This window comes from Giraffa tippelskirchi, chromosome X (assembly GCF_054371585.1).
Source record: "Giraffa tippelskirchi isolate mGirTip1 chromosome X, T2T-mGirTip1v1.2.pri, whole genome shotgun sequence".
Classification (NCBI taxonomy): Eukaryota; Metazoa; Chordata; class Mammalia; order Artiodactyla; family Giraffidae; genus Giraffa; species Giraffa tippelskirchi.
The window spans coordinates 80,854,165-80,866,283 of record NC_137289.1 but is presented as its reverse complement, the minus strand read 5'-3'; the positions used below and the strand labels follow the sequence as shown (position 1 = coordinate 80,866,283).

At 38.0% G+C, this 12,119-nt stretch overlaps 1 pseudogene; it reads right to left on the bottom strand.

Moving 5' to 3' along the window:
- Nucleotides 1-12,119, bottom strand: part of LOC145535671 (charged multivesicular body protein 1B2-like) — a 58,069-nt pseudogene that overhangs the window by 28,999 nt on the left and 16,951 nt on the right.

The following is a 12,119-nucleotide window of genomic DNA, read 5'->3' as shown; positions in this document are numbered from 1 at the left end:
ATGAAACTCCCCAACATTCGAATCATAGGAGTCCCAGAAGAAGAAGATAAAAGGAAAGGCCATGAAAAAATACTCAAGGAGATAATAGTTGAAAATTTCCCTAAAATGGGGAAGAAAATAGTCACAGAAGTCCAAGAAACCCAGAGAGTCCCAAACAGGATACACCCAAGGCGAAACACCCCAAGACACATATTAATCAAATTAACAAAGATCAAACACAAAGATCAAATATTAAAAGCAGCAAGGGAAAAACAACAAATAACACACAAGAGGATCCCCATAAGGATAACAGCTGATCTTTCAATAGAAACTCTTCAGACTAGAAGGGAATGGCAGGACATACTTAAAGTAATGAAAGAGAATAATCTACAACCCTGATTACTGATATCCCAGCAAGGATCTCATTCAGATATGAAGGAGAATTCAAAAGCTTTACAGACAAGCAAGAGCTGAGGGAATTCAGCACCACCAAACCAGCTCTCCAACAAATGCTAAAGGATCTTCTCTAAACAGGAAACACAGAAAGGATGTTTCAACACGAACTCAAAACAACAAAGTAAATGGCAACGGGACCATCCTTATCAATAATTACCTTAAATGTAAATCGGTTGAATGCCCCAACCAAAAGACAAAGACTGGCTGAATGGATACAAAACCAAGACCCCTATATATGCTGTCTACAAGAGACCCACCTCAAAACTAGGGACACATACAGACTGAAAATGAAGGGATGGAAAAACATATTTCATGCAAACGGAGACCAAAAGAAAGCAGGAGTCGCAATACTCATTTCAGATAAAATAGACTTTAAAATAAAGGCTGTGAAAAGAGACAAAGAAGGACACTACATAATGATCAAAGGATCAATCCAAGAAGAAGATATAAAAATTATAAATATATATGCACTCAACATAGGAGCACCACAATATGTAAGGCAAATACTAACAAATATGAAAGGGGAAATTAACAATAACACAATGATAGTGGGAGACTTTAATACTCCACTCACACATATGGATAGATCAACTAAACAGAAAATTAACAAGGAAACACAAACTTTAAATGATACAGTAGACAAGTAAGATTTAATTGATATTTACAGGACTTTCCACCCCAAAACAATCAATTTCACCTTTTTCTCAAGTGCACAGGGAACTTTCTCCAGGATAGATCACATCCTGGGCCATAAATCTAGCTTTGGTAAATTCAAAAAAATTGAAATCATCCCACTCATCTTCTCTGACCACAGTGCAGTAAGATTAGACCTCAATTACAGGAAAAAAACTATTAAAAATTCCAACATATGGAGGCTAAACAACAAGCTTCTGAATAACCAACAAATCACAGAAGAAATCAAAAAAGAAATCAAATTATGCATAAAAATGAATGAAAATGAAAACACAGCAACCCAAACCCTATGGGACACTGTAAAAGCAATGCTAAGGGGAAGGTTCATAGCAATACAGGCTTACCTCAAGAAACAAGAAAGAAATCTAATAAATAACCTAACTCTACACCTAAAGCAACTCGAGAAGGAAGAAATGAAGAACCCCAGGGTTAGTAGAAGGTAAGAAATGTTAAAAATTAGGGCAGAAATAAATGCAAAAGAAACAAAAGAGACCATGGCAAAAATCAACAAAACTAAAAGCTGGTTTTTCAAGAAGATAAAATTGACAAACCATTAGCCAGACTCATCAAGAAACAAAGGGAGAAGAATCAGATCAACAAAATTAGAAATGAAAATGGAGAGACCGCAACAGACTACCCAGAAATATAAAGGATCATAAGAGACTACTACCAACAGCTAAAATTTGGAAGAAATGGACAAATTTTTAGAAAGATATAACTTTCCAAAACTGAACCAGGAAGAAATAGAAGATCTTAACAGACCCATCACAAGCACGGAAATCGAAACTGTAATCAAAAATCTTCCAGCAAACAAAAGCTCAGGACCAGACGGCTTCACAGCGGAATTCTACCAAAAATTTAGAGAAGAGCTAACACTTATCCTACTCAAACTTTTCCAGAAAATTGCAGAAGATGGTAATCTTCCAAACTCATTCTATGAGGCCACCATCACCCTAAGTCCAAACCCAGACAAAGATGCCACAAAAAAAGAAAACTACAGGCCAATATCACTGATGAACATAGATACAAAAATCCTTAATAAAATTCTAGTAAACAGGATCCAACATCATGTTAAAAAGATCATACATCATGACCATGTGGGCTTTATCCCAGGAATGCAAGGTTTCTTTAACATTCGCAAATCAATCCATGTAATGCACCACATTAACAAATTGAAAGATAAAAACCATATGACTATCTCAATAGATGCAGAAAAAGCCTTTGACAAAATTCAACATCCACTTATGATAAAAACCCTCCAGAAAGCAGGAATAGAAGGAACATACCTCAACATAATTAAAGCTATATATATGACAAACCCACAGCAAACATTATCCTCAATGGTGAAAAATTGAAAGCATTTCCCCTAAAGTCAGGAACAAGGCAAGGATGCCCACGTTCACCACTACTATTCAACATAGTTTTGGAAGTTTTGGCCCCAGCAATCAGAGCAGAAAAAGAAATAAAAGGAATACAGATAGGAAAAGAAGAAGTAAAACTCTCACTGTTTGCAGATGACATGATCGTCTACATAGAAAACCCTAAAGATTCTACCAGAAAATTACTAGAGCTAATCAATGAATATAGCAAAGTTGCAGGGTATAAAATTAACACACAAAAATCCCTTGCATTCCTATATACCAATAATGAGAAAAAAGAAAGAGAAATTAAGGAAACAATACCATTCACCATTGCAACAAAAAGAATAAAATACTTAGGAATATATCTACCTAAAGAAACAAAAGACTTATATATAGAAAACTATAAAACACTGATGAAAGAAATCAAAGAGGACACAAACAGATGGAGAAATATACCGTGTTCATGGATTGGAAGAATTAATATAGTGAAAATGAGTATACTACCCAAAGCAATCTATAGATTCAATGCAATCCCTATCAAGCTACCAACGATATTTTTCACAGAACTAGAACAAATCATTTCAGAAGTTGTATGGAAATATAAGAAACCTCGAATAGCCAAAGCAATCTTGAGAAAGAAGAATGGAACTGGAGAAATCAACCTGCCTGACTTCAGGCTCTACTACAAAGCCACAGTCATCAAGACAGTATGGTACTGGCACAAAGATAGAAATATAGATCAATGGAACAAAATAGAAAGCCCAGAGATAAACCCACACACCTATGGACACCTTATCTTCGACAAAGGAGGCAAGAATATACAATGGAGAAAAGACAATCTCTTTAACAAGTGGTGCTGGGAAAACTGGTCAACCACTTGTAAAAGAATGAAACTAGAACACTTTCTAACACCATACACAAAAATAAATTCAAAATGGATTAAAGATCTAAACGTTATACCAGAAACTATAAAATTCCTAGAGGAAAACATAGGCAAAACACTCTCTGACATAAATCACAGCAGGGTCCTCCATGACCCACCTCCCAGAATATTGGAAATAAAAGCAAAAATAAACAAATGGGACCTAAGTAAAATTAAAAGCTTTTGCACAACAAAGGAAACTATAAGCAAGGTGAAAAGACAGCCTTCAGAGTGGGAGAAAATAATAGCAAATGAAGAAACAAACAATTAATCTCAAAAATATACAAGCAACTCCTGCAGCTGAATTTCAGAAAACTAAATGACCCAATCAAAAAATGGGCCAAAGAACTAAACAGACATTTCTCCAAAGAAGACATACAGATGGCTGACAAACACATGAAAAGATGCTCAACATCACTCATTATTAGAGAAATGCAAATCAAAACCACAATGAGGTACCATTTCACACCAGTCAGAATGGCTGCTATCCAAAAGTCTACAAGCAATAAATGCTGGAGAGGGTGTGGAGAAAAGGGAACCCTCTTACACTGTTGGTGGGAATGCAAACTAGTACAGCCACTATGGAGAACAATGTGGAGATTCCTTAAAAACCTGGGAATAGAACTGCCATATGACCCTGCAATCCCACTGCTGGGCATACACACCGAGGAAACCAGAATTGAAAGAGATGTGTGTACCCCAATGTTCCTCGCAGCACTGTTTACAATAGCCAGGACATGGAAGCAACCTAGATGTCCATCAGCAGACGAATGGATAAGGAAGCTGTGGTACATATACACAATGGAATAGTACTCAACCATTAGAAAGAATACATTTGAATTAGTTCTACTGAGATGGATGAAACTGGAGCCCATTATACAGAGTGAAGTAAGCCAGAAAAAAAGCACCAATACTGTATACTAATGCATATATATGGAATTTCAAAGATGGTAACGATAACCCTATATGCGAGACAGAATAAGAGACACAGATGCATAGAACAATCTTATGGACTCTGAGGAAGTTTAGGGTGGGATGTTCTGGGAGAATAGCATTGAAACATGTATATTATTATATGTGAAACAGAACACCTTTCCAGGTTCAGTGCATGAGACAAATGCTCAGGGCTGGGGCAATGGGATGACCCAGAGGGATGGGATGGGGAGGGAGGTGGGAGGGGGGTTCAGGATGGGGAACACATGTAAACCCATGGCTGATTCATGTCAATGTATTGCAAAAACCACTACAATATTGTAAAGTAATTAGCCCCCAACTAAAATAAATAAATTTATTAAAAAATAAATAAATAAAAAGTAAAAAAAGAAAAAGAAAAAAAAATTACAGACAAAATACACAATTTAAGGGTATACACTATTACCAAAGTTAGTTACACTTTAGCCATAAAGCTATTATTATGCCAGATAATAAATAGTTTTATTAGATAGATATTTGGGTTAGAATACTAAAGCCAGTAATCTTTCTTCATGAGTTTAATAAAAGTAAAAGGATGAAAAATTCCTTGCATTTTTAATCTTGGTCTTTTCAGACTTCTCTTCCTTATCACATTTCTTGGCATTCTTATATAGTTCCTTTGCAGCAAACTTCAAGTTAAATAGGTGTTGTGAAGATAAATGGTAAGGTTTTTTTTCAGTAATTTCCCAACCTAACCACTTGAAAACAAAATTTTAAAATGATAATACTTTTCAGATAAGATTATGCCATTTAAACCCAATATTCACAAAGTGTTTGAGGAAACAGAACAATTTTTGTTTCTTCTACGTTTGTTTTCTATCAAAATTAACTTAATTATTTTTAGAAATAATTTTATTAGAAAATAAAGAAGAAAAAAGAAATAAAAAACAAAAATTTTAAGAAAGTTAATCATTTCTTTTAAAACAAATTTATGGTTACCAAAGACAAAAGGTTGGGAGATTGTTTTGAATTGTATTGGAGAAGACTCTTGTGAATCCCTTGGACAGCAAGGAGATCAAACAAGTCAATCCTAAAGGAAATCAGTCCTGAATGTTCATTGGAAGGACTGATGCTGAAGCTGAAGCTCCAATGCTTTGGCCACCTAATGGGAAGAACTGACTCATTAGAAAAGACCTGGTTGCTGAGAATGATTGAAGGCAGGAGGATAAGGGTACAACAGAGGATGAGATGGTTGGATGGCATCTCCAACTCTATGGCCATTAGTTTGAGCAAGCTCTGGGAGTTGGTGATGGATAGAGAAGCCTGGCATGTTGTAGTCCATGGGATCACAGAATTGGACACGAGCAATTGAGCAACTGAACTAATATGTATGCATGTGTGTGTGTTCAGTTGCTTCCATCATGTCAATTCTTTGTTACTCCATGAACCATAGTCCACCAGGCTCCTCTTTCCATGGGATTCTCCTGGCAAGAATATGGAATGGGTTGCTGTGCCTTCCTCCAGGGGATCTTCCTGACCCAGGGATTGAACCTTTGTCTCCTGCATCTCCTGCACTGTAGGCAGATTCTTTACCCACTACAGATTCTTTGCCCATTGCCTAAAGAAACTGTCTGCAGTGCAGGAGACTCAGAAAACACGGGACAGATCCTTGAGTCAGGAAGATCCCCTGGAAGAGGGCATGGCAACCCAATCCAGTATCCTTGCCAGGAAAATCTCATGGACAGAGAAGCCTGGTGGGCTGTGGTCCATAGGGTCGCAAAGAGTCAGACATGACTGAAGCGACTGAACATGCATGCACTCATGTCAAATGGAGTCACTTTACTGTACACCTGAAACTAACACAGTATAAATCAACTAGGCTTGCATGCTAAGTCACTTCAGTCCTGTCTGACTCTTTGCAACCCCGTAGGCTGTAGCCCGCCAGGTTCCTCTGTCCATGGAATTTTCCAGGCAAGAATACTGAAGTGGGTTGCCATGTCCTTCTCCAAGGGTAAATCAACTATATTCCAATATAAAATAAAGATTTTTAAAAATTAAATTAATTGCAAGGAAGATTGACAAAATGAAAAACAGCAAATGTATAGTAGAGAAATCTGGCAGATACCACGTTAACAAGAATAACATCACCTATAATAGCACATTTCAACACCATTTACTTTTTGAAAAAAATGAAATGAGAAGGTTACAACATACTTATATGGTGGTGCTGTCAAAAACATAACCTCAATTTACTCCAGAGAAAAATCAGACAATTTTGAACTGAGACATTCTATGTAAGATATTACTGACCAATGTTTTTGTCAAGTGTCAAGTTCATGAAAAGCAAAGAAAGATTGAAGAACTGTTACAGAATGGAGACAACTAAGAATCCATGCCATCTAAATGTAGTATGTGATTGGATTCTGAAACAGAAAAATGGCATTAGGGGAAACAATGGTGAAATCCAAGTAAAAGATGTGATTATTCATAACAAGAGATGCAGTGATGTGGATATTCGTTGGGTGATAATTATGTCTATATAAGATGTTAACATTAGGAGAAGCTTGGCAAAGGATATAAAAGAAATCTCTTGTATATATGCACCACATCTACTTTATCCATTCCTCTGTTGATGGACATTTAGGTTGCTTCCACGCCTTGGCTATTATAAACAATAAATTGTGCTACAATGAACACCGGGATACACGAGTACTTTAGAATCATGTTTTTCTCCGGATATATGCCCAGGAGTGGGACTTAAGAGTCATATGGTAGCTCTATTTTTAGTTGTTTAAGGAGCCTCCATATTGTTCTCCATAGCAGCTGTACCAGTTTATATTCCCACCAATAGTGTACAATCAAATATTACTCAGCTGTTAAAAAATAATGAAACAACGCCATTTGCAGCAACATGAATGGACCTAGAGAGTGTCATACTGAGTGAAGCAAGTCAGAGAGAGAAAGAGAAATATCATAGGACATCCCTAATATATGAAAAACCTAAAAAAAGAAATGATGCAAATGGACTTGCTTGCAAAACAAAAAGGGTCTCACAGACTTATAAAATGAACTTACGGTGGTTGGGCAGGAGGGATAGTTAGGGAATTTGGGAAGGTCATATATACAATGCTATATTCAAAATGGATAATCAACAAGGACCTATTTTATAGCACATGGAACACTACTCAATGTTATGTGCCAGCCTGGATGGGAGCGGGGTTGGGGGAGAACGGATACCTGTATATCTATGGCTGAGTCACCTTGCTGTTCACCTGAAACTACCACAACATTGTTAATCAGCTACAATCCAATACAAAATAAAAAGTTTAAAGTTTGAAAAAATTTTTTAAAAAGAATCGCTGTACTTTTTCTTCAATTTCTCTTTAAGACTAAAACTATTTTAAGATTAAATATTTTAATTTAAAAAGAACAAAAATATAATGAGAGTAAGACCCAAATAAGCAGCCTCATAAACCTTCCATTTGCATGACACAAACAAAAATAATATGAAGTAATGTACATGAATATAACAAAACAATGTGGATCATGATTAATCACTAGTAAGAATAAGTCAATGTATTTTCTAACCTTTTGTTTTTGTTGTTGTTCAGTCACTCAGCCAGGTCTGACTCTGTGACCCCATAGACTGCAGCATGCCAGGCTTCCTGTCTTTCACCACCTCATGGTGGCTCAAACTCATGTCTATTGAGTTAGTGAAGCCATCTAACCATCTCGTCCTCTCTCATCCCCTTCTCCTCCTGCCTTCAATCTATCCCGGCATCAGGGCATTTTCCAATGAGTGGGCTCTTCACATCAGGTGGGCAAAGTATTGGAGTTTCAGCTTCAGCATCAGGTTTTCTGATGAATATTCAGGAATGATTTCTTTAGCATTGACTGAATTGATCTCCTTGCAATCCAAGGGACTCTCAAGAGAAGCTCAAGAGTTTTCTCCAACACAACAGATCAAAAGCATCAATTATTCACCATTCAGCCCTCTTTATGGTCCAACTCATTCAATATGGCAAACTATTCAATATCATGGTAATCCATCTATGCCCTGACCAGTAACGCTGAAGAAGCTGAAGTTGAACAGTTTTATGACTACCTACAAGACCTTCTAAAACTAACACCCCAAAAAAGATGTTCTTTTCATTATAGGGGACTGGAATGCAAAAGTAGGAACTCAAGAAACACCTGGCGTAACAGGCAAATTTGGCCTTGGAGTACAGAATGAAGCAGGGAAAAGGCTAATAGAGTTTTGGCAAGATAACACACAAGTCACAGCCAATACTCTCTTCCAACAACACAAGAGAAGACTCTACACATGGACATCACCAGACTGTCAACACGGAAATCAGACTGATTATATTCTTTGCAGCAAAAGATGGAGAAGCTCTATACAGTAAACAAAAACAAGACAGGGGGCTGACTGTGGCTCAGATTATGAACTCCTTGTTGTCAAAGTCAGACTTAAAGTGAAGAAAGTAGGGAACACTACTAGACCATTCAGGTATGACTTAAATCAAATCCCTAATGATTATACAGTGGAAGTGAGAAATAAATTTAAGGGACTAGATCTGATACACAAAGTGCCTGATGAACAATGGACAGAAGTTAGTGCCATTGCATAGGAGACAAGGAGTAAGACCATCCTCAAGAAAAAGAAATGCAAAAAAGCAAAATGGTAGTCTCAGGAGGCCTTACAAAGAGCTGTGAAAAGAAGGGAAGCAAAACGCAAAGGAGAAAAGGAAAGATATACCTATTTGAATACAGAGTTCCAAATAAGAGCAAGGAGAGATAAAAAAGCCTTTCTCAGCAATCAATGCAAAGAAATAGAGGAAAACGATAGAATGGGAAAGACTAGAGATGTCTTCAAGAAAATTAGAGATACCAAGGGAACATTTCATGCAAAGATGGGCTCAATAAAGGACAGAAATGGTATGGACTTAGCAGAAGCAGAAGATACTAAGAAGAGGAGGCAAGAATACACAGAAGAACTGTAGAAAAAAGATCTTCATGACCCAGATAATCACGATGGTGTGATCACTCACCTAGAGTCAGACATCCTGGAATGTGAAGTCAAGTGGGCCTTAGGAAGCATCACTATGAACAAAGGTAGTGGAGGTGATGGAATTCCAGTTGAGCTTTTCAAATCCTAAAAGATGATGCTGTGAAAGTGTTGCACTCAATATGCCAGCAAATTTAGAAAACTCAGTAGTGGCCATGGGACTGGAAAATGTAAGTTTTCATTTCAGTCCCAAACAAAGGCAATGCCAAAGAATGCTCAAACTACCACTCATCTCACACGCTAGTAAAGTAATACTCAAAATTCTCAAAGCTAGGCTTCAACAATACATGAACCGTGAAATTCCAGATGTTCAAGCTGGTTTTAGAAAAGGCAGAGAAACCAGAGATCAAATTGCCAACATCTGCTGGATCATCAAAAAAGCAAGAGAGTTCCAGAAAAAAACATCTATTTCTGCTTTATTGACTATGCCAAAGCTTTTGACTCTGTGGATCACAACAAACTGTGGAAAATTCTGAAAGAGATGGGAACACCAGACCACCTGACCTGCCTCCTGAGAAACCTGCATGCAAATCAGGAATCAACAGTTAGAAATGGACATGGAACAACAGACTGGTTCCAAATAGGAAAAGGAGTTCTTCAAGGGTGTATATTGTCACCCAGCTAATTTAACATATATGCAGAGTACAACATGAGAAACACTGGACTGGATGAAGCACAAACTGGAACCAAGATTGCCAGGAGAAATATCAATAACTGCAAATATGCAGATGACATCACCCTTGTGGCAGAAAGCAAAAAAGAACTAAAGAGCCTCTTGATGAAAGTGAAGAGGAGAGTGAAAAAGTTGGCTTAAAGCTCAACATTCAGAAAACAAAGATCATGCCATCCAGTCCCATCACTTCATGGCAAATAGATAGAGAAACAGTGGAAACAGTGTCAAACTTTATTTTGTGGGGGCTTCAAAATCACTGCAGATGGTGACTGCAGTCATGAATTAAAAGACACTCCTTGGAAGAAAAGTTATGACCAACCTAGACAGCATATTAAAAAGCAGAGAAATTATTTCGCCAACAAAGGTCCATCTAGTCAAGGCTATGGTTTTTCCAGTAGTCATATATGGATGTGAGAGCTGGACTATAAAGAAAGCTGAGTGGCGAAGAATTGATGCTTTTGAACTGTGGTGTTGGAGAAGACTCTTGAAAGTGTCTTGGACTGCAAGGAGATCCAACCAGTCCATCCTAAAGGAAGTCAGTCCTGAATATTCACTGGAAAGACTGATGCTGAAGCTGAAACTTCAATACTTTGGCCACCTGATGTGAAGAGCTGACTCATTGGAAAAGACCCTGATGCTGGGAAAGATTGAAGGTGGGAGGAGAAGGGGATGACAGAGAATGAGATGGTTGGATTGCATCACTGACTCAAAGGACATCAGTTTGAGTAAACTCCAGGAGTTGGTGATGAACAAGGATGCCTGGCGTGCTGCAGTCCATGGGGTCGCAAAGAGTTGGACACAACTGAGCAATTGAACTGAACTAATGAACTGTACAAAAAAGATCTTCACGACCCAGATAATCATGATGGTGTGCTCACTCACCTAGAGCCAAACATCCTGGAATGTGAAGTCAGGTGGGCCTTAGAAAGCATCACTATGAACAAAGCTAGTGGAGGTGATGGAATTCCAGTTGAGCTATTTCAAATCCTGAAAGATGATGCTGTGAAAGTGCTGCACTCAATATGCCAGCAAATTTGGAAAATTCAGCAGTGGCCACAGGACGGGAAAACGTCAGTTTTCATTCCAATCTCAAAGAAAGGCAATGCCAAAGAATGCTCAAACTACCGCACAATTGCACTCATCTCACACGCTTGTAAAGTAATACTCAAGATTCTGCAAGCCAGGCTTCAGCAATACATGAACCATGAACTTCCAGAGTCTCAAGCTGGTTTTAGAAAAGGCAGAGGAACCAGAGATCAAACTGCCAACATCCTCTGGATCATCTAAAAAGCAAGAGAGTTCCAGAAAAACATCCATTTCTGCTTTATTGACTATGCCAAAGCCTTTGACTGTGTGGATCACAATAAACTGTGGAAAATTCTGAAAGAGATGGGAACACCAGACCATCTGACCTGTCTCTTGAGAAACCTGTATGCAGGTCAGGAAGCAACAGTTAGAACTGGACATGGAACAACAGACTGGTTCCAAATAGGAAAAGGAGTATGTCAAGGCTGTATATTGTCACCCTGCTTATTTACCTTGTATGCAGTGTACATCATGAGAAATGCTGGGCTGGAAGAAACACAAGCTGGAATCAAGATTTCCACGAGAAATATCAATAACCTCAGATATGCAGATGACACCACCCTTATGGCAGAAAGTGAAGAAGAACTAAAGAGCCTCTTGATGAAAGTGAAAGAGAAGACTGAAAAAGTTGGCTTAAAACTCAACGTTCAGAAAACTAAGATCATGGCATCTGATCTCATCACTTCATGGGAAATAGATGGGGAAACAGTGGAAACAGTGTCAGACTATTTTTTTGGACTCCAAAATCACTGCTGATGGTGATTGCAGCCATGAAATTAAAAGAGGCTTACTCCTTGGAAGGAAGGTTATGGCCAACCTAGATAGCATATTTAAAAGCAGAGACATTACTTTGCCAACAAAAGTCCGTCTAGTCAAGGCTATGGTTTTTCTAGCGGTCACGTATGGATGTGAGAGTAGGACAGTGAAGAAAGCTGAGCGCCGCAGAATTGATGCTTTTGAACTGTGGTG